The sequence below is a fragment of the Rhipicephalus sanguineus genome, chromosome 1 (assembly GCF_013339695.2).
Source record: "Rhipicephalus sanguineus isolate Rsan-2018 chromosome 1, BIME_Rsan_1.4, whole genome shotgun sequence".
Classification (NCBI taxonomy): domain Eukaryota; kingdom Metazoa; phylum Arthropoda; class Arachnida; order Ixodida; family Ixodidae; genus Rhipicephalus; species Rhipicephalus sanguineus.
The window spans coordinates 127512438-127532049 of NC_051176.1; the positions used below are offsets into that span (position 1 = coordinate 127512438).

The 19612-nt window shown below is 49.7% G+C and overlaps 1 protein-coding gene across 16 annotated transcripts in view; it reads left to right on the forward strand.

Annotated features, from left to right (window-relative positions):
* The window catches only part of LOC119397558 (paired box protein Pax-5), a 364233-nt gene that overhangs the window by 256127 nt on the left and 88494 nt on the right, over nt 1–19612 (forward strand). The window lies entirely within an intron of this gene.

The following is a 19612-nucleotide window of genomic DNA, read 5'->3' on the forward strand; positions in this document are numbered from 1 at the left end:
GCTCTGTATACCTGGAGAAATATGGAACAAGAACGCGTGCGCATTGATGAACACAACATAGGACCCCGTTTTTCACTATATAGAGACTGTGTTACGGATGCTCTCGGCGCATGTACGTACGGTTGGCTTAGCGCGACTTGAATGAATGCTGGCTCCTGTGTGTGCGTAGCGCGTATGGTGCGGCGAGTTCTAGCGGAGGGAAAGTGGTGAGCCGGCCCTAATGGCGCAGCTCTCTTACGGCGCTTACACTTCAAGCCTACTCAAGGTAATATGCGGTCGGCAGACGATCTGAGCTGATGAACGCCCCCATGTGTCAAATCCGGGTCTTATTTTTTTCAAAGGAACGATTCCGATGAAGCGCCAATGCAGCGACTGAAATTATGGCATACATTCTTTTTCAAGAGAAACGGGGCACAAGGTTGATTGTTCGAGTGTTATGTATCTGAGCGAGTGCCGTTTTAAAATTTTCTTTTCGTGTCCACATTGGCCGCTACCGTGGCCTAGATAATTGGTGGAAGAATTATATACTGCAAATCATCCAGGTATCCACCGCGATCGCTCATATTATCGCTGATAAAGGTACGTACAACATAAATGTTAGGCGTCGCCCAAAATGTTAAATCGGGACACTTGTCCACCTGCAGAAGTAATATCCATCATGTATCGTGTACTCGGTCGGTTACATTCCAGTCTCTCACGCGCCAAGCGCGTTGCACAGCGAATTCAATGTTAGGTGCAATTAAACGCCGCGCTGTACGACATCAGAAAACACTGCAAGCATCCCCTTGTGTGAGTGACGTATGCGTTCCAGTTTTAATTATGAAACGATCTTCCACGCACCTCGCTACGGCAAGCCCCCCCCGCCCCCCCCCAAAAAAAAAAAAAACTGTGCACTTTGACGCCGAAATAACACACTTGTATTCACTGGCGTAGCCAAGGGGGAGGGGGATTGGACCCCCCCCCCCCGGTGAAATTTTTCACTTTTGTATGCGTGTATACATATAGGCACACATACAAACCGCGCGAACATACATAAAGTGTGGTTAAACCCTCCCGTAAAATTTCTGGCGACGCTACCGCTTGGATTGTATTTGGCATTGCTGGGCGTTAGCAGACACGGAGGGGAGCCAAAGACTTTGCGCTGATAGACGCCCCATTTCTTATCGGCTGCGGTCTTGGAAGCGATATCATTGATATCATATCTGTCCTATGCCCACATTAATATTTTTCTTTCACTATGCAATAAAGCTTAGGAGCTTAAAAAACAACCTATAGCACGCTCGCTGGTCGCCTCAAACGCACGGTTCTCCGGATTCCTGATAGTCAGTTTCTTATTGAAGCAAGAGGTGAGAAAGCTACATCGGTTTAAAAACAATGTGATTGAAATATCCACTCATATAAACTTAACACCCCCTTGTTTGATCGGTGCATTGAAGATGCTCTCGTTTATCGCGGCAGACCACTGAATAGAATGCAAGCGCACGTGAGAAGCCAGGCGTGCGAAGGCACCGCCTCCCACAGCTTATAGAAGCTGTTCGCATCCGCACGCGCGCGCGTGCAATCTTCTCCGTTAGCCGGGGCGTGCTTATGTAAGGGCAAACGTGACCCGTTTCCGCCACGGTCCGCGAAGCCGCGCGCGGAAGTGACGCTTCCGAGTGGCGGCAAGATGAAAACCGCTCTCGCAATCATACATCACCCCGGTACGAGGCATCCTAGGACAACTATATTTACACACGCACGCACATACAACACGCGGGCTCGCTTGTCTGTAGCCCGTCGGCGTACCAAGAGGCGGCAGAAATGTCCCCGACTAAGGAGCCGCATTTTGCTCCCGCGGCGGGCTCTGCGCGGCACCGCGAGGCGTCGCGCTGCCCGCCGGCTTCCGTTCTCGCCGAAGAAGAGCCGCGTGTCGTGACAGCCCCGCCAGTTTCACACGTGTGCGCGCGCGGTTCGCCGTGCACAAGAAGCCGACTCCGATCTAGCAGGCGCGTCCGCCACTTTTTGGAACCTTTGCGAAGCCCGCCTCCGCTCCCCATCATACACCGCACGTCGCACCGAAACGTCTTTTAAAGCTCGCGCGCAACGTCGAGAAAACGCGCGCAAACGCGTGTCTTGGCCGACGCCATGCCTTCCCCACGCCACCGATTCAAAAGCTTTCATTCTGCACAGCGCTGGGGTCCCCCGCGTTGCAATCCGTGGCGGCACTCTTAAAAAGAACCCAGCGGTATTCCGTCGCCATTTCGTGAAATCCACGAGAAAAGAGGGTGCCGCCCGAGATTACGAAAGGTCACTTGAGGTGACGTGTGCCGAGTCGCTTGCGGGTGTTCTATATGCTCTTTTTGCTAGGCGCCTGCTTTCGTCGTCGATTGCCTCGCTGTTTGGGCGTTCTGACACGGATGTGGAAGGCTGCAATTGATCGTCAGCCACTCCGCCGTGAAAGCAAAGCAGCAGTATCAAAGTTTATCACATCGCGAAGCGGCTCCCTCTACTCGCAACCTGTTTCTTTTCTTTCTTCGCCTTAAAAGAAAGAAGGGTCACGTGGTGAAAAGCCGGCACGAGGTACAAAGAACCATTTGAAAGACGAAGGAAGGGGAATGGTTCGAGGGGTTCGCTTCTTTGTTAGACACAACTGATTAAACAAAACAAAAAATACTCGTGCCTAAAAACCGCATGTGTCACGAAGAACCATCCGTACGCCTTGTGACACCAGGCGTGTGAGCTGTGCCGTCACTTCCTCCTTGTGGCGTTCGCATGACTTAAAAAAATAAATAGAACAAAATAAAAGTGGCGTTCGCATGGTTCGGCCTTAGTCACATGACCACTCGCGCGCCTCAATCCACGAGGCGCGCGAGCTGCGCGTTCACTTAGTCGTTGCAGCGATCGCATGATTAATAAAAATATTTTAAAAAACGGCGTTCGCATGACTCTCACTTCTTCTTTGCGAAAGCGGGAAACCGAGGCAATAAAGTAAAGGGTAAAGAACACGATGACATTGCATTGATGAGTAACGCGGGAGACGAAGTGCAGTAATGATTACTGAACTGGATACGGAAAGTAGAAGAGTAGGTCTGAAAATTAATATGCATAAAACTAAAGTAATGTGGAACAATCTTGGCAGAGAACAGCGCTTTGCGATAGGTGGCGAGACACTGGAAGTTGTAAAGGAGTACGTCTACATAGGACAGGTAGTAACCGCGGAGCCGAACCATGAGAGTGAAATAACTAGAAGAATAAGGATGGGTTGGGGCTCATTCGGCAAGCATTATCAAATCATGAATGGTAATCTACCACTGTCCCTCAAGAGGAAGGTATATAACAGCTGCATCTTACCGGTACTTACCTACGGAGCAGAAACCTGGAGACTTACAAAGAGGGTTCAACTTGAGGACGACGCAGCGAGCGATGGAAAGGAAAATGATAGGTGTAACCTTAAGAGACAGGAAGAGAGCAGAGTGGGTCAGGGAACTAACGGGGGTTAAGGACATCATGTTGAAATCAAGAAGAAGAAATGGATATGGGCCGGGCACGTACGTCGGCAGGATAACCGGTGGTCATTAAGGGTAACTGACTGGATTCCAAGAGATGGCAAACGCGTGAGGGGGAGACAGAAAATTAGGTGGGTAGATGAGATTAAGAAGTTTGCAGGTATTACGTGGCAGCAGAAAGCACAGGACCGGGTTGATTGGCGGAACACATATGGGAGAGACCTTTGCCATGCAGTGGGCGTAGACAGGCTGATGATGATGATGATGAAAGAACACGATCACCTGGTGCAGCAGACGCCATGAGGAGCTTCCGCGGAGCGGCGCCGGTTGCTTGGAGAGTACAAAAAATGTTGCGTTCACGGCTTACTGACGTCTGCAGAGGAAAAAAAGCCACACAAAAGCAAGCGAAAGCATGACTATTCAATTATATGATGACAATGAAAAGAAATTAAGTGAGTACAGAGTTACATGGTGAAGTGACATTGGTGCTCTAAATTATTGATAGTTAGCGAACGTTAAACGTCGACATAAAGTGCACAGTAAAATAGCCGCACCAGATGGCTTTGCCTTCTAATCGTGTTAGGCGAACGCACAAGGCAACCTATGATTATTTCTATTATTCTTTTTTTTTTTTTGCTGCAAGAGATTGTTCCCTTGTTTTCGTAAGGTCTGTCAGTAGTTTTTACGGTTTTGTAACAAGGAAATAACCAGTGGTGGCATCCCCGTTTGAGTTATACCGAGATACGCTTTTCAATCAGTGCGCGTATTAAGAAGAAAGAAAGATGAAGGCCGTGAATGATCACTGCGCACGAGAAAAATATCCTCAGCGCGGTTCTGTCAAAGTCCGCACATGTATACAGTAAAAGGAAAGCAAAGCGAAAGAAGGAAGGAAGGACACCAGGCGCCTTTTACTGCACGTAGTGCGTGAGGGACTCCATCAAGCGGCCACAAAAAGTTGTCGCGCTTCCCATTTCGGGAAGTGGGACTAGACTCCCCGGCGAGAAAGGAGCACACGCACGGGGCTCTTCCCGAAAGTGCTGGCGGACTGGGCGACGCAGAGCAACAGTGCGGCAGAAGGTGAAAACAAACGCTAGTGGCGGGTCACATAAGAAAGGGAGGAGGAGAACTGCTCCCAGAAGACGGGCGCCGGCCGATCAAGCAACAGAGACATCAGCATTGATGGGAGTGGAGCCCAGGGAATTAAGAAAGCTCCCGAACCGAGGCCGAGGTAACGAGACAAAGGCCTCACGCACAACAATGGATGGAACACACGCCCGGTGCGAAAGCCTGCTGCCGGCGTCTTTCCTCTCTCTCTCTGTCTCCGTAAGCGATGGCCCTCAGCCCTATATATACTCTCACCACTCGCAATATATGGCCCACCATTGCTCCCCGTTGCAAGCAGAAGAAAAAAAAGAGATATAGTGATAATAAGACGTCCAACATTTCTCGATCCAGGGTTTGGAGCGTACATGTGAGGCCGTGTAACTGCGGTGAAAAGAAAACAATGAGCTGAAGAAGAATATGACAGACATCTTAGGTGACCAAAAAGAAGAAAATAAGCGGACGCCAGAGTAAACAGAGGGGATCGTGACGAGGCGCCAACAACAAACAACGACAATAATGACGATAAAACAAAAAAAGGACAGTCGAGGTGATACGAAGGCCATGGCTGAAATGAGACAGCGACAATTTTTGACCTGAGTGGCGTCACTGACAAGGCGTTCGCCGCCGCGTGACGACGGTCACGTCCGAGCCGTTCAGGTCCATAAATTGACCAATTTTCTCCAAGCATCGCGAATTTGTCGAGAGCACGAATCGACATCCCGTTTCCGGCTGCGAACTGTTTGACTTCGCACTTCCTTCGGGCTCCACGACGTTCTGGCTCCGAGGCAACGCCGGACTATATAGTAGACTCCCCCGTCACTTTGCTACTCCACCCCACCTCTCACTTGGTCTTTTCGGGCCACGAGCGCCGCGATTGAGCCGCAGACGCCACTGCCCATTGTTCTGCTCACGGGGCGCCAATGGCATTGTGATTGCATTATGGCCTCGGGGCCGAGGTGTCGTCCGCGCACGCACGATACGAAGGGGCGGAGGGAAAACGAATGAAACCGTGCTGTCGTCCTGCCCGCACGACAAGCGACGCCGCACCAAACGACAATCGACAAGGGAGGGAGGCAAGCGCGTCGGCCAACAATGGGGCGGAGTTTATGCTTCCACCGCGTGTGCGTGCGTGCGTGCGCAGAAGAACGGCAGCTCGTTCACCGAGAACGCTCGTCAATACGTACATGCGCGGAGGATGGGGGTGTGAGGAGGTCGCCATCCCCGTACCCGGCTAGCTTTTTCGACCGGCACACTACGAGGTACTCCATATAAGGGATGGAGATGCTGCTCGTCCGGCCCCGCCGCAGAAGCAAAAAGCCAACAAAGGCTAGCCCTCCCCAAAATGAGGCACAGATGGCCATTAAGGTTGTCGCCGCCTGCACGAGAGAACCCCGGGAGTGGGCGCCCGCATGGGCTGCAGTTCTCTGCCAGGGCGCGTCTCTCTTGTACGCGCATGGATCATGAGGCAGCCTCTGCGGTGATCTGCGCGTACGTATATACACGCGCCGGGACCTGCGCACGGCCGCCGCGTCGAGAGCATTTTGGCTTAATTGTGGCCTATAGTGTTTCGTCCTCCCCAGGGCGCGAACCGCGCTCCGCTTGTGCTGTGGTATCCCCCCGCGGCAGGCCGTTGTTCGCCGTCGGCGGCGCCTGTCGGCGCCGCGTCACACAGCGAGCAGGCCGTGATCGATGTTCCTTTGGGGACTTTCCCTTTTGAGGACTGCGCGCTCATCGTGAGGGAAAAGTGATTGCGCCCAGAGTAGGCCGCGCGGCCCCGAAAACACGAATTACGAGCGAGGCCGGCACACGAGACTCACGGTCAACCAAACACGACGCACGAGCGACTGGGACTTCAAACCTGTTAACGATAAAGGAAACAAAGAGGGGCCTACACGCAAGATAAATGAGCTGCGCCAGATTACCTGTTCGTGTTGTCGTTTACTTATCCCGTTCCATCCGACTGCTGAGTGCAGAGCGAATGACGCAGTAAAAACATTTGCCGAAATTAGTGTTCTTGGAAAGGCGAGCCATACATCTAGCACAATTACGGAGTACCTTCTCGCACAGGAATATACACACAGGTTGGTGGTGTGTCATGGCACTGTGAGGCAGGCTTCTTTTTTGAGCTTTTCTAGCATGGAAAATGCGTCTCACTTTCACATTCAGTGCACTGCTCGTAGCCTTGTTGTTGGCCGGCTCGAAGACACATTTGTTTCACGCAAGTGGCACGAGCGGCAATGCTAAGTCCGCAACGTTGCGTCGAACGAAATCAGGTGATTTAATTCAACCCAGCTATCCATGTTGACTGATCGTAGGGGTGTAGTGTGTGGAAGTGCGTGCTTGCGCAGAGATTAATGGCGTCTTCACTGACCATGTGAGGCCTAGTGTGAGTACACGCATATACACGCCCACAAATGTGTGTGTGTGTGTGTGTGTGTGTGTGTGTGTGTGTGTGTGTGTGTGTGTGTGTGTGTGTGTGTGTGTGTGTGTGTGTGTGTGTGTGTGTGTGTGTGTGTGTGTGTGTGTGTGTGTGTGTGTGTGTGTGTGTGTGTGTGTGTGTGTGTGTGTGTGTGTGTGTGTGTGTGTGTTGTAATTCAAATCTAATGGCGTTAGGTTGGTTTTCTAGCATAACTCCTGCGCACAAACTAAGACGACATTGTTCTTTGGTAGAGCGACGCTCATGTCTAAAGCATTTGTTAACAAGCGCAGAAATGAGCAGGCAGTGTGATTTCGTGAACTGCGTGCCAGCCCTGAACTCGAGAAGAAAGTTTAGGCTACACGTGTCGCAACTTTAACGGTATTGCAATATTTTGGGTATATAGTCAACATTTAAATAAAAGCTTACATTAAATCATCCTTGAAGTGCTTCATGGCATATTTACCAGTCACTCCGATCATCACCCCGCCACGACCGTCGTCCGTTAGAGCCCCGATGATTAAAGCAATCTACACGTCCAGAACAGGAAACGGTTACCTGGCTCGGGTGTATCGTGATAAAGACGTCACACTTGGGAACAATTACGGCGACAGCGGCTATCAATGGCATCGAAACGCAAAAGGCGGCCGTCCCATTCCATCCGCGCCACTCAACACCACCCCTTTTCAGGCTGCTCACGGTATACATGACAGATAATAGATTGCCACAGCTAAGGCCGGGTAAGCCGCTGACCCCGAGGCAATAACCCGCTCGTCTCTGGAGAGGAACGCCGTCCACCGCCGATGCCACAAAAACAGCCTCTGGCACGGAGGTACTCACTCGCCCGTGCGCTGAGCGTTTGCGCAAACATGGGGAGGAGAGCGGCACGCTCCGTGTCACCGTGTGTTTGCGGAATGCTCGTGGCGCAGCCACCCTGTCAGGCTTGGAACAGCAGCACGGATGCTGTTTGACAAGGTGTTACCTGCTCGCGTCGCGTCGCCTCGAGGGAGGGGGGGGGGTGCACGCGCGCGGCCGCTGTTTACGAGTGCCCATTAGCTTGTTCGCCTTTTTTGTACAACGAATTTTGCCGCGTGTGTGCTAGGCAAATGCTACGGGGTTTTGCTGCGTGTTTCGAACGCGTGTTGGAAGTCATGCCGTCTATCCGCACTTTATATTGAAAAGTGGCTCGCGCAGAGCCATATAGCTTACAACCGGTGTAACGAAGCCTAGTGGAAGCGGCAAAGCTAGTGATAGAGGCCTTATTTAGGACCCTCAACAAACCGTTTTCTTATGCTAATAATCATCTGAGGCTTTCCGTTACATAGGGCGTAACGAAGAGCCTCAGATTTTATACTGGCGAGCATTTAAGTAGTGCTGCAAGTATTGATATTTTTGCCATTTTTGTCACGGCGGTGTAATCGCCTATCACACAAAGCACCCCTACATGTGTGCGCAATATTCCTTAGATTACTTATTTATGACAACAGACTCTAGTCACAGATGTGGGATAACCTGTTCTGCAAATAGAATATTTTTATCTTTCTATCTATACGCATAGCATACATTTTTTTTTCCCTCAGTATGTCGGCTCCGACACTGACAAGTATAAGACGACAGCGTGTTCCTCAGCAGCAAATGCGACATGCAGTACCCATCGTAACACCGAAAAGCTGAAAGCAAGAACGAAATGGGTAATGCTTACATGTTAGCTGTTTCACGTCTTCTACGTGTTTTCAGTCATATACAATTAAGCGCGCAACGTAAGTGCCAGGCAAACGAGGTTGCTTGAGACAGCATTGAAGCCATATGGCTAAAGTTCAACATCGGCGGTCGGCTTTCCCACGCGCTTTATATTGACCGAAAGGGAAGACGACGGGGCCCTTTTGGACCACAGGTATCCGTGTGAGAAAGATTAGCGGGGAGAAGGAGCCAAGCGAAGCCGGCGCTCTCAGATGTCCATTGGGTGCAAAAAGCATTCTGGAGGCGCCTGAGCAGTGCGCGCATACGGAGCGCCATCGTACATGGGCTATCGAACGGCGATGATGCTCATTTTTGGGAGCATGCATTTCACGCTCGCCCAAGCTGAACTTGGTTCTCGCGCATGTGGGGTGCGTTATTCCGATCCCGGGTCCGCTACTATACGGCCGAACAAAAGCTTGAAAAACGGCCGCCCGGCACCACCGACTCCAATTCTAACACTCCCCCAAGAGCCTGGCTCCCTTTCCGCGCATATATATATATTTTTTTGTTCCTTCTTTTCCTGCAAGGGGATGGGAGCGTGTCACCGGCCAATGGAGCCGTCACCGGGCGAAACTTCACCTCTGGCTTCTGTCCCCTTCGTGCTATCCTCTCCCAATCCCTCTCTTCCTCAGGCCCTTATATGCCCTGTCCCCACCTGCCACCAAACGCGCGTGCTTTCGCCGCACATTTCACCGGGTGTTGCTGTTCTAATTATAGTAACCGTGCGCATTAACGGTTACCACATTTAAAATCGAAAATTACCATCGCCTTACTTCAGCAAGTAGGCACCGATGTTCCATTTAGAGCGATCATCTGTATTTTGTTCCCCGCAACTGTTTTTGTTTTGTTTTTTTACGTCTGCCGCGTATCACGCGTATAATGGGTTGCTTAGACATTACGCTCTTAACTGCTTTGTGATTGGTGCGGTCGGAAGCCGGCACGTAAAACGTAAGCGAGCGATACGTAGCTTTCCGATCTGGCAACTGACACAGCCCCGGCTAACTAAACATAAAAAGGCAACTACCGAAGCTGTTCTATATCAGAAGTAATTGCGCGTATTGTAACGTATATACTGACTGGCTACAACACCACGGCGTTACATGGCAAGCCGCCCAATCTCTCGATCCTCGCAAAATAATAATAATAATAATAATAATAATAATAATAATAATAATAATAATAATAATAATAATAATAATAATAATAATAATAATAATAATAATAATAATAAAATAAGAAGAAAAAAAAAGCACACCGCGGGGAGTTTAGCTGAAAATCGGGAGAAACGCGGAATCGTTTCGCGACCATGGCCCAGTTTGAAGGCGGTCGCGCGGGGAAGTCGACTGGGCCGTGTTCGCGCGATCGGTGTGACAATAATAATCCTCGGATCGGCGCTACCGCGCTGCTGCACAATGGGAGCAAACCGCGCCGTCAAGAGGCGCCCGCTGTCGGTGCACCCGCGGTGCGCGCTCGTCGTCTGAATAGCGTCCGAATGAACTCGCAGTGTGCGGTTCCGTGAGGACTGCCTCCCTCCTCGTGGTGCTCGAAGGGGGTGCTGGCGGCCAGCATTGCTGGCGGCCAGCATTGTCGGCGACACCGAAAGTCGTGGAGAAGTGATTTATGGAACCGCTCGAAGACACGCGGCTGTGAAACTTTTCTTTAGTTGTGTGTACTCCTGACTTTTTGAAACGGTTTTATTGCCGCAAACGACAGAACGAGTTTGGGGCAACGAGGTGGTTCGAAACGTGGGCTGGAGGTGGGTCTAGGGCCCTGCTGGTACTATATGCTCGTGGAGAAGTCTCTCGGATCTCCTCGCTCCACATATATACTCGAGTTTCGGTGGGGTGCGCTAAGCCACGAAGTGCAGGCATGATTACGCAGTCAAAACGCTGTCGCTTGCGATTGGCGTCACTTTGAATTAAGCCATGAATGTCTTAACAAAATCAGAGCTCATCTTCACTTTGCCACGTTCGCCACTGTCTAAACGACATTGGCGTGAGCTTGGACGTTGAGCTTCGGTATATATACCACATGGAGTTTACCGACCCCTGACGCTGGGATGCTACATGTGTCGTATTCTTGAGTAACAATGCCTAAAATCTCGTTCATGCTCATTCATTTATCTCCGTGTTTGCGTTGAATATCGTACAGCACCAATTCATCCTAGAAGTTATAACTGTCGTCAAGTGTCAGTTAATTAATTCGGCGTAGAACGCCCGTAAAGACTTGACCATATACATAAGCACGATGCAGCTATACGACATCATCAGCGCAGTGAATATGCCGGGCATTGTCGGCCAGAGGTGTATACATGCACGCGTGTATACACAGACTCGTTCTGCTCGGTTCCGTATCGCATGGTCGTCGTCGCAACCAGACCGAAAAAACGTTTTTTTTTTTTTTTTTTTTACGTTTCCTCTTCGATGGTCTGTACAGAGCCGCACGCAACGGTGATCTGATGTCACTTGTTTAATCTCCGCTTTACCGTCGAACACGAGTGGCTATTACGTCTCGCAGAGCGATTGCGCCTTACGAATTGCTGACAGCAAACGTGATCCTCGCTCGTCCGCTGCACCGAACCAGCCGGCCTTCTTTTACACTCAAGGGACCAACGTATCGATAGGCCGGCCGTGCAGACAGCGCTGAAATTAACGAGCTAAGCAGGACAACATTCGGCGAGCGATACTTCCGATCAGAAATGGGAGTTCGCATTGATCGATAATGCTTCGTATGTATTTTGAAGTTGAGCGAACCGTCTCTCTCTTTCTTTTTATCTGTTTATTTTTTTTTCGCAGACCGTCTGAGCACCCGATAGCGTCTGTTGAATTAATCGACTTGAATGACGCGGAAACGGCCACTTTAATGGCGCAAGGAGCGTTCTGCATTGACAATGAAAGGGCGAGAAAGAGCCATTGCGGCGGGGTATACAATGACGCTATACAGCGAGCGAGCGATCCAAACGACCTACACGGGATCAGCTGAAGCTTTCTATTATTGGCATTCGCATCGCTGCTTTCTTTCTTTCTTTCTTTTTTTATCCTCTCAGCGCGGTGCTGAAAACATTCCAGACATTGAAAAATACTGGTAGAGAACAAATTGAAAATCGAGTCAAAGTATTAAAAAAAAGGGATCTGAAAGTGGAGTGCGCCATTAATGGATTTGACTTGCCAAGTCAGCGAATTTTCGACGATGTACAGTAATACTATACGATATTTTTTTGCTTTTTTGACTGAGAAGAAGAAGAAGGAGACTAGATGAAGAGCTGTGACAACCAAAAAACACCGAAAGCAGAGAAGATTGTAATAGAGTGCATGAAAGTCTGTTCAAGGGCCTTGCCGAGCCGCCTATAGTAGCTGTTTCATTAGAGTTGAGGCACTAAAATTGAGCTACAAAAGCAGCAGCTGAGAATTTACACAATAGGCACTTAGCACATATGGTATATGCGGCACACAGGGTGTATTATCCTTTCCTGCTGAATGTGAAGTGGGCCTACAGTACACCCACCTAAGAGCCGAGTTCTTTGTGTTGTAATCCACCAGAGTTAGTACTGAGTAATAAGCACACTTCCTACTTGACACGTCGGTATATACTTCAAAAGGTAATTTTAAAAGCAACAAAGTCATTCTTTTTAGTTTTGGTGCGACTCAAAACACCAGCATTAAATTTGGTGGCTTCGCATCTTCAAGAGTGATAGTTTGATATTACAATTGTCTTGTGACTCGCCCAATTTGTTTTCCTTTCACAGGACAGTTCTTTTCATAACCACATATTGTATGCGGCCAAGCGCTGGCATCGCAGATGCGCAAATGAATTAGAACCACCGGGAAATATCACATTATTTTCTGCTCACAATCTATCATTGACAAGAACCAACTTACCGTCGCTTTCTTAATTTACATTGCGAGAAAGTGAGGTATGTTGGAATTAACCGCTCTTCTGAAGAATTTGTAGAGCAGGACGTTTGTTCTCTTGAATGTGTTTACAGCTGCGGCGTTTTTCTCCTTTTTAATTCTTTTCGGTAGCGTCATTAGTGAACAAACCTTAAAATTTGTGAGCACGTTTAGATCGGTCTGTTAGTTGACTTTTCACCCCCTAAAATTGCAGTGGCGTGATCACAATGCTACTGTACAGTGCTGCAATGCTTACGGAATTGTAGTGCATGGTTGCGGGTGATAGAAATCTTCGTTAAAGGCATAGAATATGCAATTCTATACACAGTATGTTGTATACATAGCTGGCGCATGTTGGCCTGCATCATTATTATTATTATTATTATTATTATTATTATTATTATTATTATTATTATTATTATTATTATTATTATTATTATTATTATTATTATTATTATTATTATTATTATTATTACTGCTACTACTACTACTACTGACGCGCACGGTGGCATAATGTTTCACAATGGTTGCAGGAGAGCAACACTGGCCTTACTTGAAGCTGATCCGGCTATACGTGCGATGTTGTCAACAGTTTTCACATGCGTCCTCGTCATACTGTAGGTGTAGATCCAAGTGGCCCGCAGTTGCACGAACCAAGCATTATTGCATATCGGGCGACAAATTAATAGCCAAGTATATTATCGGCGCCTTCCCGCGCAGTTCATTACACCGCACTGGCGGGGCGTTGCTTCTTTATTGCATAGCCTGCAGGACTATCGTTACCATGCTGAATACGTGATGCTTGTCTGGCGGTTCAGGCGGTTGAAACGCTATCCTCGTCTTGTGTCAAACGCCCTGCCCGCCTGATGACGACACTTACCGCGAAGCGAGACTAGTGGTAACTGGAAGTGTACGCTGTCCGATGCTTTTAGTGATTCTGTGCCTCGTTTTGCCCATCATCACTTTCAAGTACGATACTGTTCCACCGTTTTAAATGCTGCGCCCTCTCATTCATCCTAATCTCCGCTCTGTCTCTCTTTCGTATTCTACGTGTACACGCGCGGGTGGCGCGAAGTTTTCGCAACCGCCCAACACACGTAAACGCATCAAAACAGCGACGGCAATTGGTGGCCGGTCGTTGGCCGACTACAAATCGGTGCCCGAGATTTCGGTTCCCGTTGTTTGTTGCTTTATCGGCGCTGGATAAGCGTATACACAAGCAAGGCGAGCGGCGACGACGACGACGACCAGTAGCCGTACCCGCCTCCTTTCCTCCTTGGTTTTGGTACACGCGACCTGCATCGCGAAATGTCGAGAACCGCCCCCGTTTCCAACGGTCTCCAAGTCCGCGGCGACTGGTCATTAACTTGTCAGCAGTTCGGTCCAGTGGTGGACAAATCGTCCGCGAGGTCCTCGCTGTATACGGGAAAGGGCCACTTGGCACACACTCCTTCTTCCGCGTGAGTCGTCGTTACGGAATTTCGAGTGCACCTCCCCCCCCCCCTCCCCCTCCCACACACACACAACCGTTGTCCAAGCCCCAGTGTCCTTTTTCTTTTCGCTCTCTGTCGTCCCCTTCTCTGTGACCACACACCAACCTCCACCCTTGTCGGTCGAGTGCCAAATGAGACTGCGCTATCGAAATAATAAAACGTCTCATTGGCAGGAAAATGAGAAGCTCGCTGGCCGCGCCATTGTCCGCGCTGTCATTGTCTCGCTTCTGTATAGCACGCACACACACGCGCGCCTCTCTCTCGTCTCGTTTTTTTTTTTTTCTTCTATTACTTCCTGAACAGTTCGAGAACAATGGAAACGCGTTCGGCGCCGGCAGCGCTAATTCCAGATTCGTGGCCGTCCTCTCGCGCGATTTCGTCAGATGTGGCACGGGACACGTATACAGCCGACGAATTTCTCGTCGCCGCGGCTTCCTGCTTTCCTAGTTGCGTATATAAGCTCCCACGCTCCTCTCGGTATACCCGCTCCCGCTCCCTTTATTACGCAACAAATCGTGGCTGCTTTTGACCACTACCTGCGCGCATAGTTTTTTGGGGAAAAAAAGTTTTTCCGCAGATAATAATGCATCGATTCTCAACGAAGCGACTAAAACAGGGGTGCATTGGATGCTGAAATTGTTGGTTCTACCAAATGGCGCCTCTTGCATGCGTCATTTACGCTTCTTATAAACAGCGCTCCTATGGCGAGTGTACTCGTCCGAAGCACGTTGCCTATAATGCACGCTGCAGAGATCGGGCACTTCCGGAGTTCGCGCGGCTGAAGTCCTTTTGTGGCGGCCACTTGAAAACCGGCTGGCGCAGCCGAACAAGCTAAAAAGCTAAGCTAAAATGAACCCCCCCCCCCGACCAATACAGCAACTCCTTTCACGTATTGCAAGAATATTTCCTGAATTAGCATGTATATACACAAAATGAGGCGAGAAGGAACCTGCTACCGGTAAATGCGCTCTTTGCCGCTAAAACCAGCTACATTTGTATATTCTAACAAAAATGTGTCATAAAAACATGGAACGACGCGATAACGCGTAACTGTATAGTTCATATACTGTGCAGATCACGTGATTTATTTCAATTAGCATAAGATCTAAGGAACAGCTGCCCGGGGCTTTTTTTGTTTTCCCTTCTGTGGAACATAGCCTAATCCTAATGATGATGGTATCGGCGCGCGGGACGCGACGTCATCTTTTATATTCAACGTAAGAAACGTCTGGGAAATAAGTGTATGGTATAGTGAGCGTTGTCTTTAAACCATGTTCAACAGAAGACACGCGAGTGAAGAAGGCTTCATTACTTTTTCAGCAGATAAAGCTACTCGAAACACGTGCAAAAGATTTCAACGCCGACATAACTTTTCAGGCTAAAAATGAACAAGAAACTAAATAAAGAAAACGCCCCACTATACGGGCCATTATTTCTACACTGAATTTCTCGATTCATACTTTCACACCGTTATACAGCGAGAACTCACTCATTTCCCCTGTACTCGAGGCAGCCTCCGATGAAGCGCGGACGATCGCTTTTCTATACGTGTATTCAAGGCACGCACCGATTTGCCCCCTCGCACGGCCCGTTTCATCGCGCGCCGCCGCCACATACCGCTTGTTCGCGCGCTAGCCGCAGTCTCCGGCTCGGTAGAGTGTCGTAGAAACCGTCGTCATCGCTGCGGTAGTACAGTTCGGTTCTACGCCGCCAAAGGCGGCTCCCTCAGGAGATTGCAGGCGCCGCTCGAGAAATCGCCCAGCAGAAACCGCAAGCCTAGAAGGAAAAGAAAAATGAGAGAAAGAAAGAGCGATTGAAAGAACGAACCATATAGGGAAGGGAAGCGCTCGTGCGTCGCAGCGACCGATCCCAGGACTGCGGGCCTTTCAGCCTGCCGTCGTCTGCGTGACGCCGGAACGAGGTTTTTCACGGCGCAGTTCGCGGTGAGACTAAGCTCATAAGGTGGAGGGAAGAGTGGAGGGCAGAGAAAAGCGATCCACAATGCGCGGCACAAGAGCGCGCGCACACAGAAGTGGCAGCGGTGGTGATGCCAGGAGGGCGCACATGTACAGACTTCCCCAAAAAGGGAAGTCGGCGCAGCGCAGAAAAAGGAAGCCAAGCCTATTGACTCGATACACTGGTCCGCTCGCGGTTCACACAAGTGAGCAACTGCTCCGGCAGCGTCCGGATACTTTACCTGTGTACAAAACAGGCCGTTTCGTTGAGGAGGCGGCGGTTCAGATCAGCCAGAGCGGCAGGGGAGCTGCGCTGACGCAGGGACCAGGGGGGGAGCGGAGCCACGCGGGGTATCGAAATAAGAAGGGGGAAGCCAGAGGGGATCTGCACTTGAGGGGAAAAAAGGTGTAAGTGTTGTGATACACACTCGAGCCGCGGCATTGTGCGGCGCGCTGGCCCGTGGAAACGGTGGTCTCACAATGAAGTAAGAGGTGAAGAATACTAGGAGGTGGCAGCCGTGAATAAGGAGAAAAAAATAAATGAACGAAAGCATGTAGACAGGCCCCAAGTTTGGTGGGTTGCAAAAAAAAAAAAAAAAAGAGGGGGGATTGGAGAGGTAAGTTCAACTACACCCGCGATAAGCTTCATACAGAAGGGGGCTTAGGGTAAGCAAAAGAAGGGAGGGGAGGGTCGGTTGCAAGCAAGTCGTAATTGAAGGTTTCAAAGAGAAAGTCAATGTTGAGGTCCATTGGATCGCAACTCAGCCTCGAGATGAGCGAGTGAGAATGGCGGCGGCCGACACTCGGTGCACTATGCCTCCTTTCGAGCTTCTTTTATCGTTATTATTTGGTGTACTTTCTTCAACTAGGCCTGCTCCCGTTGTGGCCCGTTGGCGGCACTGCTGCGAAAAAGAAGGGCCAGCGGCGGGTCTCGCGACAGCAGCGCTCCCTGTTCGCCCGATCCCCGGGAAGCCGTGACCGGGGCGCAGCGGGCACATGCGCGCGAGCAGTTCTCGGAAGAGTGCGCTCAGCAGGCGACGTCCTCCAACAGACTGTCTGGCGCTTTTTGTCGCACAATGGACTACAAGACGACGGTCGCGCCGCCACTGCCCCGCAGCAGTCTCTTGCCGCCATCGTCGCCGCGTGGTGCCCGACACCCCGCCCCTTCTTTTTTCATTCCTGCCTTCCTTCTTTATTCCGTGTCCTGTCCGCGCCGTTGTCCAGAGGACACGACAACGACATTCCCTGTACACATGGCGCCACCTGAAGCTTTGTGTTCGTTTTATGGTTGAATGGACGTTTACCGACACCCCATTTTAAAAGGCAAGAATAAACGTGGGTTTTGAACTAGCAGAATAAAAACCAACAATGTGACATTAGGGTTCGGTTATGTCCACCTGCCTTCTCGTTAAAAGTGACTCGTACAATCTGTAGTTCTTAAATAATTATGCGCTTCTCCGTTCTTCTAGCAGCAGCCGATGCGTAACCTACAGATCTTTTTTTTTTTTTTTTGATCATTTGGCATTGCGCACGTAACAGTTAATTTCTTTCGGGAAACATATTGCTCAGACTTCGCTATATAGCATACAGTATACCTCCGCAACAAATCAGCATTCACGAGTTCTTCTTTTCCTTCTTACTCAAAGAAAAGGAGTAGAACGGGTGACTCGTTACGAAAAACAAAGGCAAACAAAACAAAACCGTACGAATAAGAACAAGAGGAAACCAGATATGGAAGCTAGCGAAGAGCAAAGGAAGAGAGAATGGGACGAAGAGGAGGAATGGGCAGCTTTGTTGGGAGAAACGCTGCGCCGTGCGCGCTTTGCCGCAAATCGCCACAAAATAACCAGCGCGCTTTTCCACGTATATATTAGAAAGGAGCGGCGGGCGTCGCAGGGTCAAGTGAAAAGGCGACCGGAGCCACAGTCCTTGCGCACGCACCACCGCGCAAATGTATAAAAAATAGAAAACAAACCCTACTGTATAGCGGTAACGCACCGTGCTGGGCGAAGAGCGGTGCCCGTAAAGATGGGAAATATGAAGTCAGCGTTTCTGGAGGAACAAAAGCGAGCGACGCCAAGGTGGTATAAAAGTGCGATCGCGGCGGCGACCACCGCTCGCGCAGCAGCGGGCAAGGCAGCAGCAGGACCGGGGAAGGACACCGAGCCGCTGCGAAGCGTGAAATAGATCTGCCAGGATTGCCGAGTACGCCAGCTGACCATTCATAATGACCGTGACGATCTTCCTGCGCACCCACCCTGCTTCGATCCCCCCCACCTCGCACCCACATCTTCTCTTCCTTTCCGGGTGCCGAAGAATTCTTAAGCAGTAAAGAAACAAAAGGACACGCCAGAGTGTCGCCATATAGGTTTGTGCGCACGCATACACATAAAGAACGAAAAAACGGAGGCCCGAGAAATATAGAATAAGAAGTAGCGAAGCGGGAACGAGACGAGAAAGTCGATTTCAGTGTGCGGTCAGTGGTGTCGGAAACCCCAGATCAGCGAGGCTTCAGATAGAGCGAATAGTTCGCTGGACGAAAGAATACGCTTTGGTTCACCTCCTTTTTTTTTTCTTTTCTTCTCGCCAAGGGTCGTGCAGAATTACTTTTTTTTTTCTTTTTTCCGCGCCCCTTCGCGTGGTAACAGACCTTCCGCTAGGAAAGAAAGCAATCTCGGCATGAGCAGCTGGGAAAGCGCTGCATGCCGGACGCCTCCAATTCCAAAAAAAAAAAAAAAAAAGATTCGGTGAATCGGCGAATGGAAGGAGGCAAGCGGTTTGTCGGCCGCATTGTTGAAATGGGATTTCTTTTAACACTTCTAGATTTAAACGGCACCGCGGATGCTTACTCAAAACGTGGAGTCGTTACTCGGCATGTCCACAACACCCAGAGTGTGCGCATTGCTCATTTGAGCACCCGACCTAGAATCGCGAGTGTAGAATGAAGCTCACTTCGACGAAATCAGCCTGTGTGGTTCTTGTAAATGGATAATTTACGACCGTATTTATATACATGATTGCGATTCGCAGCGTCACGCATTTATTTAACAGGCACATGTGGAAGCATAAACGTTAGGAACCACCAGTTGTCATGTGTAGGAAGAGGTTGAGGATATTTCAACCTCAGCGCATTATCTTGCAGTATTCACGTTAGAAAAGAGAGAAAGAGAGGAGACGACGAGCTGCGAGGCATGTTCGGGAGCAACGGCAAGCTGGCTTCCCCGCGCTAACGAGTTGTCTTAGGTGAAGCGTTCGCTTGAAACAATAGGGGCTCGTTCTGCCTCTAAAAGCAAACGTCTAAAGTTAGAGTACTACTTTGTTTCTTATTCGATATTATCATAACCCTGTATGAGAAAACAGGGTGGACAGATCTAGTGACAAGTATTTAAATGTGACAGCGGGGATCGGTTGACTTGATCTGTATTAATTGAGAAATCACAAATAATAATTCAACACCAGCAAATTTATTAGGAAGTCTAATCGTTTCAGTGCTCCCTTTTTAATGCACATAATAACTTCCAGTGCGTGA